The sequence below is a fragment of the Monomorium pharaonis genome, chromosome 6 (genome assembly GCF_013373865.1).
Source record: "Monomorium pharaonis isolate MP-MQ-018 chromosome 6, ASM1337386v2, whole genome shotgun sequence".
NCBI lineage: Eukaryota > Metazoa > Arthropoda > Insecta > Hymenoptera > Formicidae > Monomorium > Monomorium pharaonis.
The window spans coordinates 918,431-940,460 of record NC_050472.1 but is presented as its reverse complement, the minus strand read 5'-3'; the positions used below and the strand labels follow the sequence as shown (position 1 = coordinate 940,460).

At 35.9% G+C, this 22,030-nt stretch overlaps 1 protein-coding gene across 6 annotated transcripts in view; it reads right to left on the bottom strand.

The window, feature by feature from the left end:
* LOC105832614 (slo-interacting protein 1) overlaps positions 1–22,030 on the bottom strand; it is a 184,135-nt gene that overhangs the window by 88,286 nt on the left and 73,819 nt on the right. The window contains exon 1 of one of the 6 annotated variants that reach the window (XM_036288066.1): positions 17,189–19,093. The exons of the other annotated variants lie outside the window; for them this stretch is intronic. The gene's annotated coding sequence lies outside the window, so the exon portion shown is untranslated. Of the gene's footprint in view, positions 1–17,188; positions 19,094–22,030 lie in introns of those variants that run through there. 6 annotated transcript variants of the gene reach the window in all.

Below are 22,030 nucleotides of genomic sequence, written 5' to 3'. Positions count from 1 at the left end.
ATCGTAACCGTAATACCACTGTCGTCATTGTCCGCCTGTGTCTTGCATATTCACGATAATTTACCGCTCATGAGATAAATTCTAATTTACACCAAAATTCATAAAAAAAAGTACCTCGACCCGATGTATCGTAATCAACAAAAAGTTCATTTAAGTGTAGAGACTAAATTTATGAGTTTATTTCAAAAAAAAGAATAAGATTGCTTCTGTAGAAGTCTGACGGAATCGTGACAAAACTCAGAAATTTTCAGTCTTGTCTTCAATAACAAAAAATTGTGTCCATTTATTCCTATCCATGTCCTGTCCTTTGTTTTTAAATTTGCAAATTTCACTTTCAATTTGACCATACAAAACTCGTGTCCTTTCGTAAAAAATTTTACATGTATTTGAGAACAAAATAAATTACGATGGCACGCAATTAAACTTTTCGTTAAGAAGAAAAAAATATATCCAGTTAAACTTTTTTAAAGAAAAAAAATCTAATGCAAATTAAGCAAAAATATATGCAAAGTTTTCAGATATTATTCAGATATTAATTGAGAAATATTTCATTACCGCGCACTTTACTCCACGTTGGCTCTGAGTAGCAGTTAGACGCGGTTATTTTAATGACACGGCACAATTTCTGAGGGAGAGCACGTCGCCGTTGGCGTTTCCCTTCCATTTGCCTCCTTATTATAATAATCTCTCGCCTCATTTGGAGACCTCGTAAACCAAGATGAATCCGCGGCATGGCGCACGGGAGACTCGTAAAGTTCCGAGCTCACAATAGCTCGCGAAAGATCAAATGCCGCGCCCAAGAGTGACAAAATGTCGTCCTCGACAGGACGATACTGGAGTAAAAAAGTGGACGCAGCACTAAAATGCGTGCAATCCGTTTAATTTTTGTATTAACTAAATTTGATAAATAAAGAAAAAGCCTCGTTCGATGAAAGTGAATCTTGGTTCCCAATAATATTTATGTATGAATTTTTTATCTTACCACTCCTTATGCTAAGCTTATATTGTTTCATATTAATTTATTTTCATATTTATAAAACCGAGAATTTGTTCGGTATGAATAAAACTATGTCATGTTTATATTTTAATTATATTTTAATGTTTTTAAATTAAGTCACCTATTTCATTCACTGTTCCAAAATTTCGAAGCGTTATTGAATAATAGTTATGTTACAAGCTTATAATACTATCACATCTTCACAATAATCAACAAGATATTAATTACGTCACTTTACAGTTATTATAGACTACAGAGATAAAGGAGTGATCATTTTAACGCATCCAGAACTTGGGCGAAAGTCTCAAACACTATTGATCGAATTACATGGGAAAGAGAGAAAGAGGAGTGAGGGGAGAGGAAAGCATTAATCAGCAGTCTCGCAACGCTTTCGCCCTAGAAAAAAAAAGATTCTTGAATCAGCGAAGGAATGAGGGGCGCCGAGTTCGCCACAGTATCCCGTCGTTGTTACCGCGATAAGAGCCGATAAGTACGGCTCTAACGGCTGGCAAGAAGAAGAATCACTCGGACGTGTTTGCACATCGATCATCTGTTTTGCCGAGACGGCCGTCTCGCGAAAAACGAGCTTATCGAAAACCTCGATGGTACCTCGAGGGTTCTCATGCGCGCGCTCCTTTCTTTTAATTTAGTTTTCAGCCGATGATGTATCTTGCTCAGGATCTTATTTCTTCTTTCCTTTTCTGCCCTTTCCACGAATAGAAACTTAGGTGCGACGAGAAATGCTCCGAAAAACGAGATACTTCATTAACACGCTTCGAGTCCTGTTCACTTTATATATCAATTAATGATTAATTTTTGATAATGCAACTGCATCAACTGGCTTTGAATTGAGTACGCGCGAGATAAACGGCATTTCTATCGTTATAATGCTGTTTAATGAGCAGAATTTAATTGTTTATAATGCTAATAAGCTTAAATTAGTTTAAACATTAATTTTCATTACTCAAAACTGTAACGTCAATCAATCGAAATTAATGAATAATTAAATGATGCTCGCATCGCTCATTGCAGTTTTCTTCATTTTTCACGGATGTAGACATCGTACCATATAATTTTATATAGCTTTCGCGTCTCTCTCTCTCTCTCTCTCTCTCTCTGAATAAAAGAAATAAATAGTATCACATTAACAATTTCTGATTTAAATCAATGAATCATTCCAACACAATCAAACCAATTTCAAATTATCAAAAAATGGCACAGTAATCTATTTTACGCAAGAAAACTTCGTGTACAGACTCTTCTAAGAGTTATAAACTAGTTTGGAAACATGAATAAACAAAGCTGTAAAATTTTCAGATTTGTCCTTTAATTTCTCCTAGAAAATATAGTACGTTACTTAGATATGAGATAATAATTGTTAATTTGATACTATTCTTTGTGCAGATGTATGCGAAATTTCCGCAATAATAATCGGATTTTTAATTAGCGACGATTTCAGCAACAACTTAATCGGATGTAGTTACACACGTTTTATCCGGAATGCGTATCAGCGACGTTGGAATAAGAAGGGATGTCTGCAGGGATGAGGTGAGACGCAAAATCTGCGCTGATCTGCTCTCTATTTGATTACGGATGATCCGACCTGAGTCGGCGATCCGCTCGCGAGTATTCACCGTCCGAGTCCCACACCGGATAGATTGTAGGGAAAAAATCCACGAACTCGTGCTTTCAGCAACGAGATGTGGATCATTCCGAAAGATTAATACGGTAACGGGCAGTAATCTTGTAAAAAAAAATGATTGAGCTTCTTCTTACTTTTCTTCTGAAATGTTATAAAACGCGGCGCGGGGCCTCGTAAATTAATCTCTGTCCCTTGTAGAGAGTCGATCGTAATGTCGTGATTCGTAATGTAATCGATTTTAAACTGAGGAGCGTGATTAATACCTTATTTTCCTATGATGATCGAACTCTCGATCGTGCCCGAGAATTCAAAGAGAACTTTATTCAGCGAATTAACGTTCAATATCAAATAATCTCGTTGAATTAAATTTCATAATATTTAAATAATCCTACACTTTTTTGCGCAAAAATTTTAATATTAAAAGATATAGTTAAAAATCTGCTACAAACGATAACTTGCCGCCGAATTCTCGTTAACGGAAAATTGATTTGAAATTTATGAAACAATCTTTCATTAATGGGACAGATAATGGCAACGGGGCGCCCTGCGCATCAATAATTAAACGAATTGTTTCAGAAATTTCTATGTGTCGACGCGTTAAACGCACGGATAAATTGCGGGATCTAATAAAAAGAATGAATACGGAATAAATAACGTGATAAAAAGACAGGTGAACTAAAGCATGTCGCACACACGAGTACTGTCTAAATACAGGCATTATGGAGGCGCAATCTAATAATCATTAAAGCTGTTTGTACAACTGCACTGTTTTACGGTTTGATGGCTCATTCACTCGCGGTTGGTGGCCATTCGCGTGGATTAGTTAGTACGACCTTTACACATCGTAAACCAGAGCCGATCAACCGAAGTAACTTCGCTATCAGTTTCTAGTTGCGGAGCAAACGTTCTCATGTTGAATAGTTCGGGGATTGCTGTTCCCGTTCGCGCGAAAATTGAATGGACGGCGGTTAATTAATCGTCTACTTGACGTATAAGCGTCAAGTAGACAGTTAGAAAGAAATATATATGCTACAAGTATCACGAATGTATCATAAAAATCTAAGAAAAAATTTCTAAAATTAAAAAAATAATTTAAACATACTTTCGTATAACGCAATGTATAAAGTAAGTGAAATATGCCAAAAAATATAACATTCGTAAATTACGTACATTATTTTAATATTAAGAAATTACGTTAAATATTAATTAAACACAAAATATTCAAATAATATAATTACATTATGTTAAATTGATTATCTTAAAATTATTTGACATAAGAATTTTTAGGCTCGGTTTTAACATCTAAAATAATTGTTATTATGTATATATCATTCATTAATGTAGCAAGCATTAATTTTTTAATTAATCTTTTATATATATCGCAAATAGACTAATAAATATTAAATTTATATACACGCCCTCTAAAAATGTTTAATCATATAATCAGAGATCGAAGAGGTACGTCATTTATCGACTTTTAAAAGCAATGTAAGCATAGACTTTTAAAAACATTTTATCTGCGTGATCTCAGTGAGGTTTCGAGCAAGCAAGCAAAATCTGAAAGCGAATCGACGTCGGGAAAAACTTCTCTACGGACTTTTCTCGATTTCTTTCAGTGCGAAAGGCGCAAAATTTTTCCGCCACACGTCACAAAGGCATCGCTACTCTCTCATGGCCAGGGGTAGTTAGCCGTTTGGAAACGCGCTGGTCGCGACGACTGACACAAACTAGACGGAGCTTAGAACCTATCGTCGAGAGGAAGAAGGAGGAAAGGAAGTAGAAAAAGTGAGGAGAAAAAAAGAAGTAAAAAAACCGCGCAACCGCGCAAGCTTACGGTCAGCTGCGGTGAAAAGAGAAAAAGACGTGTGAGAAAGCAAGCGCGAGAGAAGACGGACGGGGCGAAATAAGTTTCTGTATTTCTAAAGCCGACCGTTCCTCGGCAAATACTACCGCGCTTCGGCACACAATATTATCACGCTGCAGGGATCTAAACTATCACCGCGGCAATGTCGTCGACCAATTCAGGCCATTCCTCCGAGTTCATTCGCGGCGACGAGATGAGTTTCGGATCTCGCGGCTAAGCCCGGGTCTTGCTCCTCCATCGGATTCACGCTCTCGCGAGAACATTGCGCATGTCTCGCGTCTGTTTTTAGTTCGCGAGACGTTTTGCGAGTTCAAAAACTTCAAAAATGAAGGCAACTTTGCAATCGCTTTGACCAAAATAACTGTCGACGATATTCGTCGTGAATTAACAATCAGATGAAATTATCGCTTTTCTCGTTGACTTAACGAACCTTTTTACGTGTCCTTTGTCTCTTTTGTATCTTTAGACTTTCTAGAGGAATTAACCTTTATTTTAACCTTTAAATAACACACCATTATCGCATCTTCCGGTGGTTACAGATAAGTGGTAGTGATATTAGAATACGACTAATGTCAAAATTGATTTTCAATAAAATGATAGATAAAAATGAAAGAGTCATACATTTTATTCTATATATTCATAAAATACGTTTATTTAACAGTGATACTTAATGTAAAAATGCAGAAATATATGTAGAATAGGAGATAATCAAAGTATAGTATATATTAATTAATATAAAAGCGGTAGTAATTGGGACAAATTTGTGATAAGTGAAACGAATACATAGGAGTCTAGTCAGATAGATTTCAGTAAACAGATTGTGGACGGATGTGTATGGATAAGATATATTATTATTATTATAATAAACCAAGTCCCTTCTTGACTATGTAAAAATGCTGAATTCATAAATTCTATTCTATTTTATTCTAGGGTAAGAAAAGATCCATAATAGTAATTAAACATTAATGATATTTTTATTTGAACTCTATGTTGATCGATGCAAGTAAAGCAAAAGATACATCGTGTCCGTAAACAATCGGTTTTGAAAGATCTTTCGGTGTAGTCAATCGCACAATACCTTCGATCGTGTCAGTGGTCTCAACATCAACGTTAAAATATTCAATCAGGTATTAGACAACCCCGCGAACTCAATTCGCAACTTCTGTTACCGCGGTTGTTAGACACGTTTTCCATAAAGATTTCAATGGTCCCCACCTGAAACTACGAAATATCGATGGCAAAATATTACGTTGGAACATTATATGTACTATGATAAAATATCGGAATAGAGCACCAGCTGTCGTAAAAGAGAAGTTCTCATCACGTTAAATGAATACGTACGGTAATAAAACGCGCGGCACATACGCACATGTAGTAGTGGGTAAATATATTTAAAAATACACGGTGCGTTATTTAACACTTATGCATTAAACGCATCCATCGCAATCTCAACTTTGAATCTGCAATAATACACTTAAAGATCCGCGAATGCAAAATTCTGTAAATGTTAAGAATAAAAATAGATCGTGAAAAGCTTCGTGATCATGTGCATTATTATATTATTATATCATGACACAATTTAAATTAATTAATAAGAAGAATTATAATTCTATTTTAGACGAATTTCTTTTTAAAATTTTTATATTAGAGATAAATTTCTTTTGCTGTTAAAAAGTAAAACAACGTGCTATTTTATATGTATATCAAGATATTATAAATGGCATTTTATTCTTTTTTCAGCTTCAAACGTTCAACATATTAATAAAAAATGTTGAATTTTCTTTCTCATATGCAGTATTAAGTACACAAATTATATTTAGATATACTTACTAAAGTTACGCAATATTAAATCATTGCTTTACAATATGTGTCACATGTGCATATTGCCGTGCAAAATAGATTAATCTAATCGTGCTTTATTGTTCCATATCGTTATATTATTCCGTGTCGAAACTGGGCCAGTCACGCGATAATCCTGGCGCATAAGTCGCGCGATGGCCAGTACCTTCGACGGGAATTTCCCTGCAGCCCTCGTTGCAGGGACCTGAATGAAATTAAACGATACGCTCGCGAGGCGGGTGGATCCCTCCCCCTAGCGGATATACCTGATAATTCTATCGGCGGCCATCAGGGAATAAACTAATTTCGGTATCCTTTGTTCCTCGTTCTAACCGCGCGCGCGACAAAGAGCCCCTCCGGGGCTCTCCGCTCCCAATATATGTATAATGCCATCGGAATCTGTCGACACCGGCACGGCACAGTACGGTCACCCACCCTATCCGCCTGCGCCCATCATCCCCCTCGTCGCGGACCGCCGTCCACGGCCAATATACGATTGGCCAGGCATCGATCACCGCGTACCCGAGCACGAGCGCGAAATCGCTTTCGGCTGGATTTCAAAGGAACATGAACGGACTGAGGAAAATTTCAGTTGCAGCTGCTAAAGTGCTTCGTTATACCTTCTCTCGCTGTCTGGCAATTTGGCAATGAGAGCGTATACCTTGTTCGATCTGTGATTACCCGGCATATCGCGGATGGACTAAGGCGTTCCTTCCAAAGCAAAGTATAGGAAATGTTAATTCGTTTGATTAACACCTCAGCTATTCTAATATATTAGTCATTCTACTAGAAATATGCTCGAGTTTTGTGTATATATTTAAATATCTGAGTCACACATTCAATAATTTAATTTCATCAAGATATCGTCCAGTTATTTTTCAATTTTAACACAAGTATACAAGGAGAATTTTTTCTTAGAATTTACCCTCGAAAGCTTTTATTTTTTATAAAATGATCATACAGAATTCGAAATTGTGCGCAAACAGATTCGAACTTGTAAGACATTTAATTTATCGCCGTAATAAAGGATGTAGATAAAATATGATTTTTTTACAAGAAATAAAATAAATACGTATCCGTACAAACAGATCTCGTAATTCTACGCTAAATATCGCATGCGAAAGAGATGGTATCAATCTTCTTACAATAAATAAATATACCTCTCTTATAATATATATATATATATATATATATATACATATATATTCCCGACAGCGCGGATATCACGAGTACCATAAGGTAACTATGATTTGCTTCGGTGAACGTGTTTTCCACACATGGCGGCTTGTTCGTCCCGGACTTTCCCGTAAACTTGATTACGAATGACGCTAATCGAATTAAATCAAGGGGGCTTTCAGGCTGACGAGAAAATTTAAGCGCGAGGATACAATCTCGCGACGCTTCGCAAAAATCTGGAAATACGTGCGTCGCGCGCGTTGGATTAGCGGAAGGATACATATACAATCGTACAATACGCAATTACTCAACATTCGCGAAACAAAATCTCTCGTCGAGATGGGAGAATACGGTGATATAAAATTAAATTTCGAAAACAAAATGAGAGGCGCGAAACCGATGAGGGCGCAGATTATGCTTATCTCGGCCGAGTTGTAATTTCGTTTTCCGATGAGATCAAACAAAAAACACATTTAAAACAAGCGATATATCAAACAAAAAATATAGATAAAAAATTGTTTTACCTAAATATTGTAATAAAAATAAAAATTACTGTATAATCCAAAATTTATAAATTTTCTTTTCATCGTTTCTCCTTCCTCACACACACACACACACACACACACACACACACACACACACACACACACACACACACACACACACACACACACACACGTTTGCGATAAAAAATCTTTTTTCATACCTTTATATCTAACAAAAAAATATCAATAAAATAAGGGCAAAACTATTTTGGTTCTCTTTTAGAGATTATTTTGGTTCTCTTTTTAAAATAAATCCGGTACCTCATTATTTATCGAGAGCAAATGATGTTTATTTCTTCCTGATTTGGCAGAAGATATAGAAAGAAAGATAAAGAGAGATTAGGTTAGAAGCGAGATTTAGTTTGAGCGGACATGAGCCACGGCAGCCCCGAAGATCGGGAGGTGAAAATTGCGCCTCAAAAGAGGAACGATCAAGACCGAGACGCAGAGACACGTCGGATGGGATCGTTATTGGATAGCGGCAAAATAGAATTGGATAGGATATACATGTACTGCACCGGGTGCTATATTGAGCTGACTATGGGTGACCGGATGAGTTTCTGAAATTTATTCGATCAATTCCTAGCCCGCGAAGGTAAGAGGGACCCTAAACAGGCTGAGAAAGCAACGATTTCCTCGTGCGACCAGCGGTTTCATTCACAAAGAGCAAAAATCAATAAATCAAAGCTTTTATAAGTCACAAGATGTTCAATAACAAAAATCATTAACAAACAATATATGATATTTCTATTATAGTTGATTATTTTCCTTTTCAAATGCTTTTGTATATTAAAATTGTGCTTTTGTAATTATTGCTAAGTAAAAAAAATTATATATATATATATATATAATTTTATGCACTTTTTTATATTCCAAAAAGCCTACATTTTTTTGTTGCAAATTTAAAGTGAGATTACCAAGTACGCCCAAGTTGGTCACAACCGAGAGGGGTTTCAAATCGCGAGACACGTCGTGTGTGTCGCTGCACTTAAGGGCACGTCCGCAAGGCACGACTGACCTCCCCAAAAGCTTTTACGCCCGAGCAACGAACAGAAAGAAAAACGAGCGAAGATTGCATATCGTAAAAAGCACGCAGAGCTTGTTAACGTGATCTTGAGAAGTATTTGGGCTATCGTGTTCGCTTTTACCATGAAAATACCGAACCATTTTCCGAAGTTATTTCATTAAAAATGTTCGAAAACGATACGTTCTAACGAAATGACCAATGTAAATATGGTCCTTTTATTATTATCGTTTAATGTATTCTTTTTTCAAATTATTTACAGATTTACTTACAAGTACTCACTGATCGAGATACATCAAGCTTTGTATTATCATACAGTCCATCACTTACCTGAAACAAAACAAAATTAATATAATTAGTACTTTTAAATAATTTCTCTTTATTTTTTTTGTTGCGTTGAAATAAAGTAGCGATAAATTCAAATTACATTAAAATATTTAATAAAAATACAAAAGTTGAGAGAAAAATTCTTTATAATATAAAAATAAATAATGAAAAAGAAAAAGAAACAAAAAATCTTGTCGAAGATATTTTCTCTCTTCTACAATGAAGAGATTTAAATGTATATGTATATTAACGATGTATTTTTTGAAGATGAATTTCTCGAATATCGTAATGTTACTACTCGTTAAGAACCATGCGTTGCTGACCGAATCTGAAAGACCGGACTTCTATAAAGCCGTGATCCATTTGCTCATACTCGTCAATGGCGCATGTTGCGTTCTCGATGGATAAAAAGATTAAAAAGGATTTTATACAAGAAGTATTTGTATGTGTAGAGTTATCCGTATGAATCGTGTCACGTGCCACAGTTAATTTTTGCAATATTAGAAATGAAATACGCGTTGTAAGAGGAAAATGAGAGAACGTCTCTTGTTTTCTTTGCCTTTTATTTTATTAAAAAGTCAAAAAGCGACAAGTGGTGACATATCTTTCAACTTTTTTACACTTTGATTTCTTGAAGAGCACAAAAATGAAAAAAAGGAAAAGTGAAGGCAGGCAATTAATTACTTTCCTTTTAGACAGACGAGCATAAATAGATTTATTTTTTCAAGGAGACAAATTTCTACTAAAAAAATTTGTGTGACATTCTACGTTATATGTAATGATTAATTAAGGTACAACTGATTATTGAATATTTAATATATTGCTAAATAGTTGTAAAAATTATTAAATTGATTCGATATGCTCGTTCATGTAAGCACTGTATTATTGTATTATATTACTACACATTTAAAAAAGTACTTAATATTTGTAATTGCATTAAAAAAGTAATATAATTAAAAACTTTATTTTTGTAGTTATTGCTGCTATAATATTAATAATAATAATCTTATAAGTATAACAAAAATTATAAAATGTTACTAAACTTTTAATATAATAATTTTAAACAATTAAAAAATATAATAAAATAAGGTAGATAATAAAAGTAAATGTATATATATATATATATATATATATATATATATAGTAAATGTGAACCTCAATTGTAATAAATATAATTATTTTTCATCATTTATGTTCATTCATCATTTTCATCATTTATGTATAAGAATAATAACTAATAATTTGCATAATTAAGACAACTATAAGTATATAGATAACACTATAAGACGATTATAATTACATGGTAACTAAATAATAATTGTAATCTTTTAAATTCTTAGTTTACTAAACGTAATTTCTATTTTATTTTATATTAAAATATAACTGCGAGTAATAAAATGTTATGAGAGCTTTGAATTACCTCCAATTATAGCATCCACTGATGACATTCCTGATATAATAAACTCCCTAATTGTAATTAATTATTAAATTCATCATCATACCAATTTATAATTAGTGTTACCGGCTTTAATATCATCGATGTATCTTCAACCATGTAATATATTTTGGACTTCAATCAATTTTTATAATTAAATCTGTCTATATTCTAACAAAATTTGCCTTTTGATAACAGTTGACAAATCAATCTGCGTAAGTACCACTTTTCATGCCTGATGGAAAAAATATTAATGGAGCAAACGTGTAGTCCTTCAATGCAACATCGACATGGTAATTTTTACGAGTGTGTAACGATGCAGTTTCTATATGAGTCGTGACAAAAAAATCCATTTATTTACGCCAAGTCGAGTCACAGTTATTAACTCGTTCTGTTATATCACTGTTTTTCCCATTTCACCGCTTCTTTTTTTTGCAAATCGCAAGCTTTTAAGCGGCCCTAGATGCTCAATATTATTGCATTTGAATATTGTCAAATATTATTGATTATGTGAAAGCTGTGTTGAGTTTGTTTTGAATTGTTTAAAACAAGTTTTTTCAAGCTATAGATTGTGATCCACTTTTTAAAATGACAAACATTTGAGACCTATCAAACTTTAGAAATTACAGGAATAAGCGGAAAGAAAGAGTAAATTGATTATTTATTCATATCACTTTGATTCTCTTACTTTTTAATTTTTTTTTAATATAATTTTATAAATCTATTTCTAACACAAAATATAAAATATAAAGAATGTGCTCATTTATCATTTTAATTGATAATATTTTTGACATTGCATCGAAGCGATCATTTTCGTGTATAAGGATTACATATGATAAATAATTTGTGAGGAATTTATTTCAAAATTGGATTTTGATTTTTACCATGTCTGAAAAATATTTTGCGACCTATCAAAAATCAGTTTACAATTCACACATGGGTCAGTTCTTTACAGTTCTGAAAAATTACGTCCGAGAACGTTATTCAATAATTAACACACATACAATTCCTCTAAATTAATAATAAACGTCCTTCAATTTTGAGTTTTAATGTCATTCTTAGATACACCGATTATTACTGTCTGCATCGAGAACCGTGTATATTAACTTATCAACTTGAAACTGAAAAACGGAAGCAATACAGCCAGTCGCTTTTATGGAACATTCATAATTCTCCTCTCTTTCATTCTTTTACTATATAAATTCGGATCAAATATGATCGAAAGGCCAATCGAGAAATTTCCATAGTTGAGTCGTCGCAATGGAAAAAAAAACAGACATGTATCGGTCCAAAATATCGGTCAATAAAAGAAAAAGAGAAAGAGAAAATAATGATGATAGGGGCGTCGCAGGTCAAAAACCTTTGGCATGTCAAGCGGAAAAGTGAATTTAAAAAATAGCAGATGAAGCGGTAGAAGAGGAGCGTTAGGCAGGGAAAAAGAGTTCGAAGTGGATGAGACCGAAAGACGAATCGAAAGCATAGCGCTTTCGATGCTATGCGCATAAAGAGATGGAAACGGGAAGAGAGAGAGAGAGAGAGAGAGAGAGAGAGAGAGAGAGAGAGAGAGAGAGAGAGAGAGAATTAAAAGAGGATGACCAATGTAAACTAGTTTGGAACTCGTTAAGCAACGCGAGTCCGATCGTGTGAGAATTTATTTAACAGATACAAGTCTGTTGAATGTGTACATTAAAAAAATTTTTTTTCCTCTCCTTTTCCCACCTACAGTTTATTTTACGTGGCACGACGCCTCTTTCCTATCGGCCGTTTTTGATCGCGCATCTAATCATTCTTTCATCGTCATCGTAAATCCATTTATCGTAACTCCCCGTGAAAAACGGCGAACGCATGCGACACAAAAAGACCGAGACTAGATAGTTTCGCCTGTTTACATCTCTGGTTGAGCTCTGGTGTGTTTAATGGAAACACATTTGCGTCGTTTGTCGACTCACTGTTTGTCCAAATGGCGTCTATCTGTATAATCTTTATTCTTCAGCAAATTGCTTTATAGCTCGTATCAGATTACGCAGATAAAAGAATGCGTAGATGTGTAGATTAATTGTGAAATGAAGATTATATAATTTGAATAAATTTAAATTTAATTTGTTTCGTTCTTGATTGATTCAATTCTAATCTTTAACTCGCAAATTTCAATCTCCAATGCGCGTGTCTGATGCAAGTTTAATTGCCTTTCATTGAAAACACATCGAGTATTTACGAGCAGAATTTTTTATCACTTCTCTTTATTAAAAATAAAAATCACGCATTTGTTCAATTTCGTGAGACAGAGTACCAATGAATTATGACAGTAACACTTGGACTCTGTGCTCCTGACTTTCAGGCATGATTCTCACAAAAGGAAAAAAAAACTTTTGAGCACACGTCCTACGAAGGCGTTTATATTTCGCCTTTCCTCAATCATTGTGTCACTTTTCACAGTGCGGGTATTTCCGCGAATCGCAAAATGCGCCTTCGAGACGTTCGAGAGAGACGACACGACGGACGACATATCTCCGATACGGAGGGGGGAGGGGGGAAACGTCATGGTGGTAGAAAAAAAACATATGGCAATCGCAAAAGAGATAGACAGCGAGTTTCCGGAAAAAACCTCATAATCGCAAGAAAAGAGAAAAAGATGAAGCAAAGTTAAAGAGAAAATAAAAATATCGTACCGAGAAAAAAGCCGCACAGTCGTTAAAAAAAAAAAAAAAAAAAATATGTAGAGAGATACAATCTCACGTTGATGAGGGCAGGTGTAAAAAGGTGTGGCAAAATTATAGAAAGGTAGCAAGAATATTACGCTTAAGAAAAAAATTTGTTCTCAGAAATTAAGATATGAAAATATGCATAAAAATTTACTTCATAGTCATCAAGAGAAATAAAAAGAAGCAGAAAGTAAAGAAAAAAAAGACGAGAGAGGAGGGGAGAGAAAAATGCTATAGAATGAGAGATAAATAAAGAGAATAAAGTTGGAAAAAAAATTTTACAGTGTGTAAATGGGGATAGAAAAAGACGCGACATGTTCCAAGAAAATGTCACGAGGAAAGTTGTAGAGGATACGGTCTACTTCTTTAGACTCGATTTTAAGAAAGTGTATCTATCTTTTTGCATCAACCTGTGAAATGATTATTTAAAAGGTGAACGGAGAGAGACCAAATTCTTCTTTAAAATGGCATATTATTCTAAACGGGTATCCGATGAGTTTGCAACTGCGAGTGATACGAGGTAGATACGTGTTCGTGTGTTCGAGGGAAAAGACGAAAAGGTGGAAAGAAATCGGTGAAAGGAGAGAGAGAATTGACAAGGAATAGAGAAAAGGAGAAAGAGTGCGGCAATGCGCGGCTGTCGTCGGCCACGATTAAAATGTAAAGGGATTCATGCCGCGCAGCCAATTTATATGCGTCTGGCTGGGCCCGTTTTGAAATCGGTCGCGTGAAATCCGCCACCGTTGTATCCCCTTTCTCTCCCCGCCTTCTTAATATTTTCCGCATTATTCGCTGTGGTTCTCTACATCCGATAAATTCGGCTTCGTTGAAACATAAGTACGATTCCGTCGACGCCTCGCCTCGCCTTGCAGATCTTTGGATTGGGATCAATATTTATATTATTAATATACCACGATAACTCGCCGCGTGATGTTAGGGTCGAACGGATGACAACGCGACAGAGCGATAAAATTTGGAACCTATCCCAGATTTTGACGAGTTATCGAATCGAGATAAACGCTCGACTGGTTTTGGAATTTCGTAAACGTCCACGCCGTTTCTTTCGAAAAATTATGTGCATATATTATTTCTCGGCTTCCAGTAAGACACGCTAATTCAATACTCCGCGCACGCAGCGTACACACACACACACACACACACACACACACACAATTAAAAGGGGTTTAAAATATTTTTAAACTCTGAAAAGAAAGAAAAAAGACAAGTTTAATTCTTACAAAGTAAATCTTGTTTTTCATCTCTCCTTTGTAAACAGAATATTTTACACCAGTATTTTGCACAGTGTTTATTTCCGCACGTATGTACCTTGAAAAAGATTTTCCATCTCACGAAAGATTAACGTTAGTTTCGCTTGTAAGTTTCACTTTGTATTCACGACGAGGCGGTAAACTTTATGTCATCGTAAACAAAATATTTTCATGTTGCACACAGGGAAGGTAAAACAAACTAGTGGGGCTTTTACGAACAAGGAAAACACCGTTACGAGTTTATTTCAAATATTTATCTATTGTCAGCTTGCCAAAGCAACTCTCACCGAATTTTCAAGTTAATTATATTGACTTAGAGAGCTTCTTTAACAAGTCGATACAAACTTTTAAAATAAGTTTTTCTCAATTTACTACCCGAGTGCTTCGTTTCATTGTAACACGATATGCTGGCTGCATTTTCCACTGTACGAAGAAAAATGAGATCCGTATTTGGCAAGAATCTTTTCTCTCCCTTCTTATATTTTCTAGCCAGAAGCATCCAGAACGTTCAGTAAAATCGATCGAATTTAATTTCGTAAAGTAAATTTTTAAAAAAATAATTCATTAAAAGATGTAAAAATAATGCAAAGAATATATAATATTTAATTAGGTTAAAATGTATCACACTTGTAAATTGTTGCATTTTTCATAAAAATTTGCGAAAATAATTCCAATAATAATTTACCAAGTCGTTAAAAAAAATATTTCTTTAACTTTACACTTCGCAAGAATTAAACCAACAGAAGCTTTCCTCTTCTAATACTACATGTAATTATGCCGGTTTGTATTCTGTTTGGAAATCTTGATATCTTCGAGATTGGAATGGCTAAAATCAAAATACATCTCTCTGTCTTATATTTTCTTTCGATCCTGATTCGTGATATTCCTATATACTAAGCTAGGGATAGAAACTCTCGCGAGCGAGACATACGATTGTGAAATGTCGAATTTTCTCGCAAAATCCAATCTTAATCTCAATCCGAAATCACACGGCCGACGTATTCTCTTCTCCCTCTCATTCTCCACCTTTCGAATCTGCAAGCTTCGTTCTTTTGCATCCGATGTATTCAGCAGCTCGCTCGTCTCACGGATTCGCGCGTGAATCTGTCGATATTCCATCCGGATATGCCCGAGTCGGAGAAAGGAAAACATTACGGCGCCTTCTGATATCCCTATTTTTCCTCGCGGTTCCTCGCTCGATATAGCGAACCAATCGAGAAAAATATTCTCTCCGCGTCCCGGAAGTTTATAAATTCCATCAAAATGTATTTCAATGCCATCGAGACGTATTCTTGTAAAGAGAAGATCCGCATTCGAAAACGAAAGCGAGTCTTTTCTCAGGCAACTTCCACGCCGTTCGATATCTTTTTGTGCAATATTGTAAGAATTATTAAAACAAATTCAAATTTAATACGTGAAATTTACATGGGGAAATCAATTGCCAAAATGTATAATTTCGGAAATAAAGGACTTGCGACAAAATGCACGGAGAGAATATTCTCTTAAAACGTAATCATGATCGTGGGATAATGTCGTATTTCGAAGAATGTCATTTTCTCCTGTCCATTAATGCTTGTCACAACAAATTTAATCAAAATATAAAATGTTTTAGTAAAATTTTAAAATTTTACCAAATTCTTCAACAATATTGTTACATAAATACTATTTTGAAGATAAAAATTGTAAGAAAAAAATTCTCTCTCTGTTTATAATTTATAAAATAGAAATTTATAAATTATAAAAAGCATAATGCAAAGCAATTTCAATTAAATTGCGATAGCTATTGAACTTTTGGTTCGTGGTACTTTGTATTCTCTTCAGTGATTTTATCGTTATTCTTACTAATAGGCGGTCAATTTGTCGTACATATTTTGCGCTTATTCCAAGCAAAGTTCTCAAGAGTAAAAAAGTTATATTGACATGCAAATACTAAGTTCTCTTTCTTTCTATTTCCAAGACTTTTTAAACAAGATAGGCTTATATACAAGATGGAGTTTTATATGACAGAAGTCAAAAAACACGTACAGCAGATACAATCGTGAGGCACCATTGTTGCCCTTATTGCTTTGTACATTTGGGTCAAAATAGCGAATAATTACAAATATAATTGAGAAAAGACCAATAACAATCATAGCGAATCTTAAAATGCTCAAATATATTTATGTATAATTTTATTATACATATATATATATAACCGTAAATGTATAAAATAATAGAGAAAAAGATTAATTTTCTGAAAATTTCAAGCTTACCCGACATTTTTTCCCCGACAATAAACAACTAGCCTATTATCTATACTCGATCGCGAATTACCGTCATTGCAATCTGGCGATAAGTGATAAGCACAATGCAACAAGTAACTCACTCACCAGCCGATGAATTGTTCTTATGCTATTGTCTTGTTCCTCTCTGCTTCCGGGTGTCCCTTTCCATCCTTCTGCTATAACACGCGTTCTTGGTTGTATGTACCTTGTATCCGCACGATCTGCATTATCGCTCGCGCAACATATACGCCGACCGCCGACGCGGCGCGCCGTAAATAAAGGACCGGGCGAACAGGTTAGATTAGATTAGGTTAGGTGCTAAAAATCACGACATCACTTACGGAATTTTACAAGGCGACGGCACGGGACCGAAAACGCGAGCGCGAAGCGATTGTCTGTTGTTCACACGCGATATCCACTCGATGTGCAAGAAAAAAAGTGGTCAAAGGAGGCGAAATCGCGAAATTTGCACAAGATAAGCGAGTACCTACCGTGATTTCGCGCGATTTCGCGCATTCCCGACGCGTTCTTCTCAACAGATGCGCTTTCTGAGAAGAAAAATCTAACCGTGATAAAAACAAGTCAAGCTTAAATATCGCATCTGAGATTTCAATTGCCAATATTGGCATTTATATCGACGAAACGACGAACGCGAAACCACCTTCGGACACTAGCGACGGACGCTGCCGACTGAACGCGGCGCTGTGTCGGATCGGAGTCGGACACGCGCGACACACTTCACGACACTGAAACCCCATTCACAATTTCACATGTATCTCACACACAACGTTGCTCTTTATCCCCTATATCCCGCTTATCATGCGCAAACTAACATGCACACCGAGAGATGATCGTCATTGTTCGCGATATTCGCTAATTCGCTTTCGACGTACGAAAAGAGTTAGTAACATGATTTAATGCGCCCGACATCGTTGTCTCCCGATCTCCCGACGCGATGACGACGGCCGGGATTCGAATACATTCGGAAAATTCGGAAATAACAGGAAAGAGAAACGACTTGCCATCTCGGCGCGAGTGCACATTTCAAGAAAATAGAATGATAGGCACGATAAAACGCAAGCGAGGCTTGGACTTTTGAGATCTCGATTAACCTTCGTATCGACGAAACGGAGCACAGCACCTTCGGGCAGTTCGGACTGATAGATATACTCTGCACCGGAGTGGCTGCTCTATTTTTCGCATCTCGCACGCGGACTAGTCGACACCACACCACGCGTCGCTGGCCGCTGGCCGCTGGCCGCTGGCACACTATCAAGAGGGATTACTGCCCTCCCTACTACGAGGAAATCCTTTACCAAGAAAGAAAACTACTACAAGGAGCACAATTTACCCCCGCGCACAATTTATTGTCGCTTCAACTCACACTCTACGAAATCGTGTCGGTACTGTGTCCCGTAGAAGAAGAAAGAAAAGGCGCTCGCCAGGCATCGCTCGAAACTTTTTTTATGACGACGAACAAAACTTCCCATACAAACGCTGACGTTGCGCGTTCATCGATTGGTATGTACTTTTTACATCTCAATTATATACCAATAATCTGTGTTTTACTTATAATTTAATAATTGACTAATGTTTTTTCAAAAGCCGCATCGAGATAGCCAATAAGCCTTCCAGCCTTTATAAATTTTCCATGAGTTTTTTTATTCCTATCACGGAGATGGGAGAGAATAATGGATTTATAATTAATATTTCAAAAAATTGTGTTTGCAAACAAAAAGTAACAACGTTCGAAAAACTGGAAAATGTATATAAAGTCACACATAAGAAATATTGAAGATTCGTTATAATCGTTGCTGGCACTTTAATTAACATTCTACACTTTACGATCTTACATGAATAAAATGTTTCTTACTGTGTAATTACTGTGTAATTTTTTAAAGCTATTAATTGCAGTTCGGAAAGACTAATATGCGCGTTATTTTAATCTTGATAAATATTACACCTCTATACTCTTTCATCTCGCGTCTAAAAATAAACGTTACAAGTACATTATACATAAGACATGTATTATGCGTAAAAGTGTAAAATTGTTCGATACGCGTATCTTTTTTTTGTGTCTCCTTCTCAAGCCTTCGATGTATTTTATCTAACAATAAGATATTGAGTTCTGTGGAGGAAGTGCTTTCTCATTCAATTGTAAGCAAAAACTACCCGACATAGCTTCATGTAAAAAAAACTGACGAGGTCGTCTAGTCTTCGTCGCTCGAGTCAAGGGAGTCGGAGTTTGCACACGGGGGAAGACATCCCGCAGGAATTCCATTCCTTCCTTTTTTTTTTTCTTTTTTTCAGGCTAAACCACGCGGATCGCTTACGACCAGACCGGTCATAAAGTATGCGTGATGCAACGTCGTGACGGCGACGGCGACGTGCGTTTAGAGACGCGTCGAGACGAGCGGCGCATCGTAATAAACACGCGTGGCCGCGAGACAATAAAATTTTCGTGTTGCATCTACGAGAGACGACAAAGGGAGAACAGATGCATATATCGCAGCTTCTGACGTTCTGATAAGATCGGCGCATGTTCTCGCATTTACAATGGAAATGAGGAGGAGACGCGACGACAGGAAAATTAACTCCCGCACGATATCCTTAATTCTCTATAGTTACTCATTCTCTTTGAAATATCTATTCCGAAATATATATGGAATATATGATCACTGAACGAAAAAAAGCTGTCTTTCGACAAAACTATACTCTTGTATAGCAAATGACCGATATAACTACGTCTTTGTCTTTAACTGACTGTATCACTCTATTTCACCGTTTTTATGTAGTCTGATGTAGATCATTTCTCTTCTTCCATTCAATTCTAAACGAAAGCGCGCATTTTCTTTTAACTATTTTCGATATTTCGAAAGATTTCAAAGTGTTTCGAGTAAAGAGAATGGGACAATAATGCAATCTTGTGATCAATTTACTATTTTAATAGAGTGGCCGCGAAAAGACGTGGCAACGCGCGCATTGAAGTTATGGCAGATATGTAGAACGATACGAGGCAGCGGGAAAAGCAGAGAAAGAGAGAACCATGTTAATGGCGCCATAGATTTCTACTCTTTTTCGTTCGTATTTCGTCGTCGTTGTCGAGGGAGGTAGAAGATCGCGCGTCGCACAAGGTGAAATGGCGGAGGGATGAGAACAACTGAAAGGAGTGCGCGACTCGCTTAACCCTCTAAACGCGCGGAATAATTTACGATCGGTCCCATCCGCAAAGATCTTCTCCGAGGAAGGAGAAGAGATTCTTTCGCCTAGGTTGTCGCTTCTTCTTTTTTGCCTCCTCTCTCTTTTTCCATCCATCGCGGAAAACCAACCCCGTTATCCACGATTTCCTCGGCGCGCCACCACCCACCGTGATGCCACCGGAACTCGCCGGTTCCATACATAAACCAGACGACGCCGTGGAGAGAAAGACGGTTGATCGATCGACTTACATTCGATCTGTCTGCTCGTCTTTTTACGCCACCTTATACCTGCTTTCTGGAAAATGCGCCAAAGTGCCACTCCGAGCGACTTTACACATCATCGATGCCGCGAACCTCGCATCTCCAAGAGATAACCTGGAGATAGTATGCATTATCAAAACGGCAGTTCACACACACACACACACACACACACACACACACACACACACACACACACACACACACACACACACTGTATGTGATGTGTATTGATAGATTATATTCAATCTACAGGTAATTTTAAGTGTCTAATATAACAATTTCATAAGTGGTTTCAATAATAATTGACGTACCTTTGTTTTAATAATAATTAGTACATCCTTATTCCAATAATATATATTATTGATTCATTTAGAGAAATAAATTTCAGATATTTGGCTAATTAGGCGAAACATATCGCTCATTTGCTGCAACAATGATATAATTCAAAATTTGTTTTATTTTTGTTATTTGCAATGAAAAGAGAATTCCGATGAGAATTCATATACTAAATGATCCCAACTTTTAGAAGGCTAATCTATATATAAATTAATTTGTATAAGAAAATCTTTCTTTTAATTTATTAAATGCTATTTTACAATGCCTTCTCAAAGATTCCGACATATCGAAAATTATTTCTGTATAATATCAATACATTATCGCAAAGTTAATCACTGACCCGCTGTATCTTCAAGTACGTCGACACGTTACGCATGAAAGAAAATGTCATTTTGTAGCAAACCTACGTTGATGACTTTGTGATAATTTAATATTCATTATGATGACAAAAGGCGCGTCTTTGGCGTGTAAGCTCTAGGGAAATGCTGTTGATACCGTGAAAGATAGAGACAACGACAGTCGCCCATCCTTCAGTCGCTTGACTCCCTCTTGAGTCAGCCTCTTGCGAAGTTACACCGCCATCGAATTTATGTCGAACTCCTTTGTGCAGCGGATCACGACAGAAACCAAATTAAGAACGAGCCTTGGTTTAATGGGATTTCGAAGCGCGCAGACCAGAACAGGCTTGCGAGATGACATCATAAGCGTTAATACCTGGGTTCATAATATAAAAATAGTTTCCTTACAAGTACATATAAAACTATCGGATACATAATTGTTTCAAAGAAAAAATGGGCAGCTAATATATTTTACTTTTAATATGAAAATCTGTAATGTGTTTCTCAATACACAAATATTTCGATAAGTGATATTCTTATGACTTTAACCTTTTTTTTTCTTAGCGTACATAACTCAATACGTTTCTTAAATAATATTTATTTTATTTTATTTTATTTAAAATTTCTTAAATTTGTTTATTGTTGCAACATATTTTTTTTACAACTCTAAATACTTCTATGCCTACTTTAAGAAATATTTTCAAACTGTACGAAAGACAAGTAGGCAATAAAATGCACTTTGCAATGATGAAAAATCACGTGATCGGTAATCGGGGAAGTTCTATAAAATCGGTAGCATGGCAGAGAGAGAG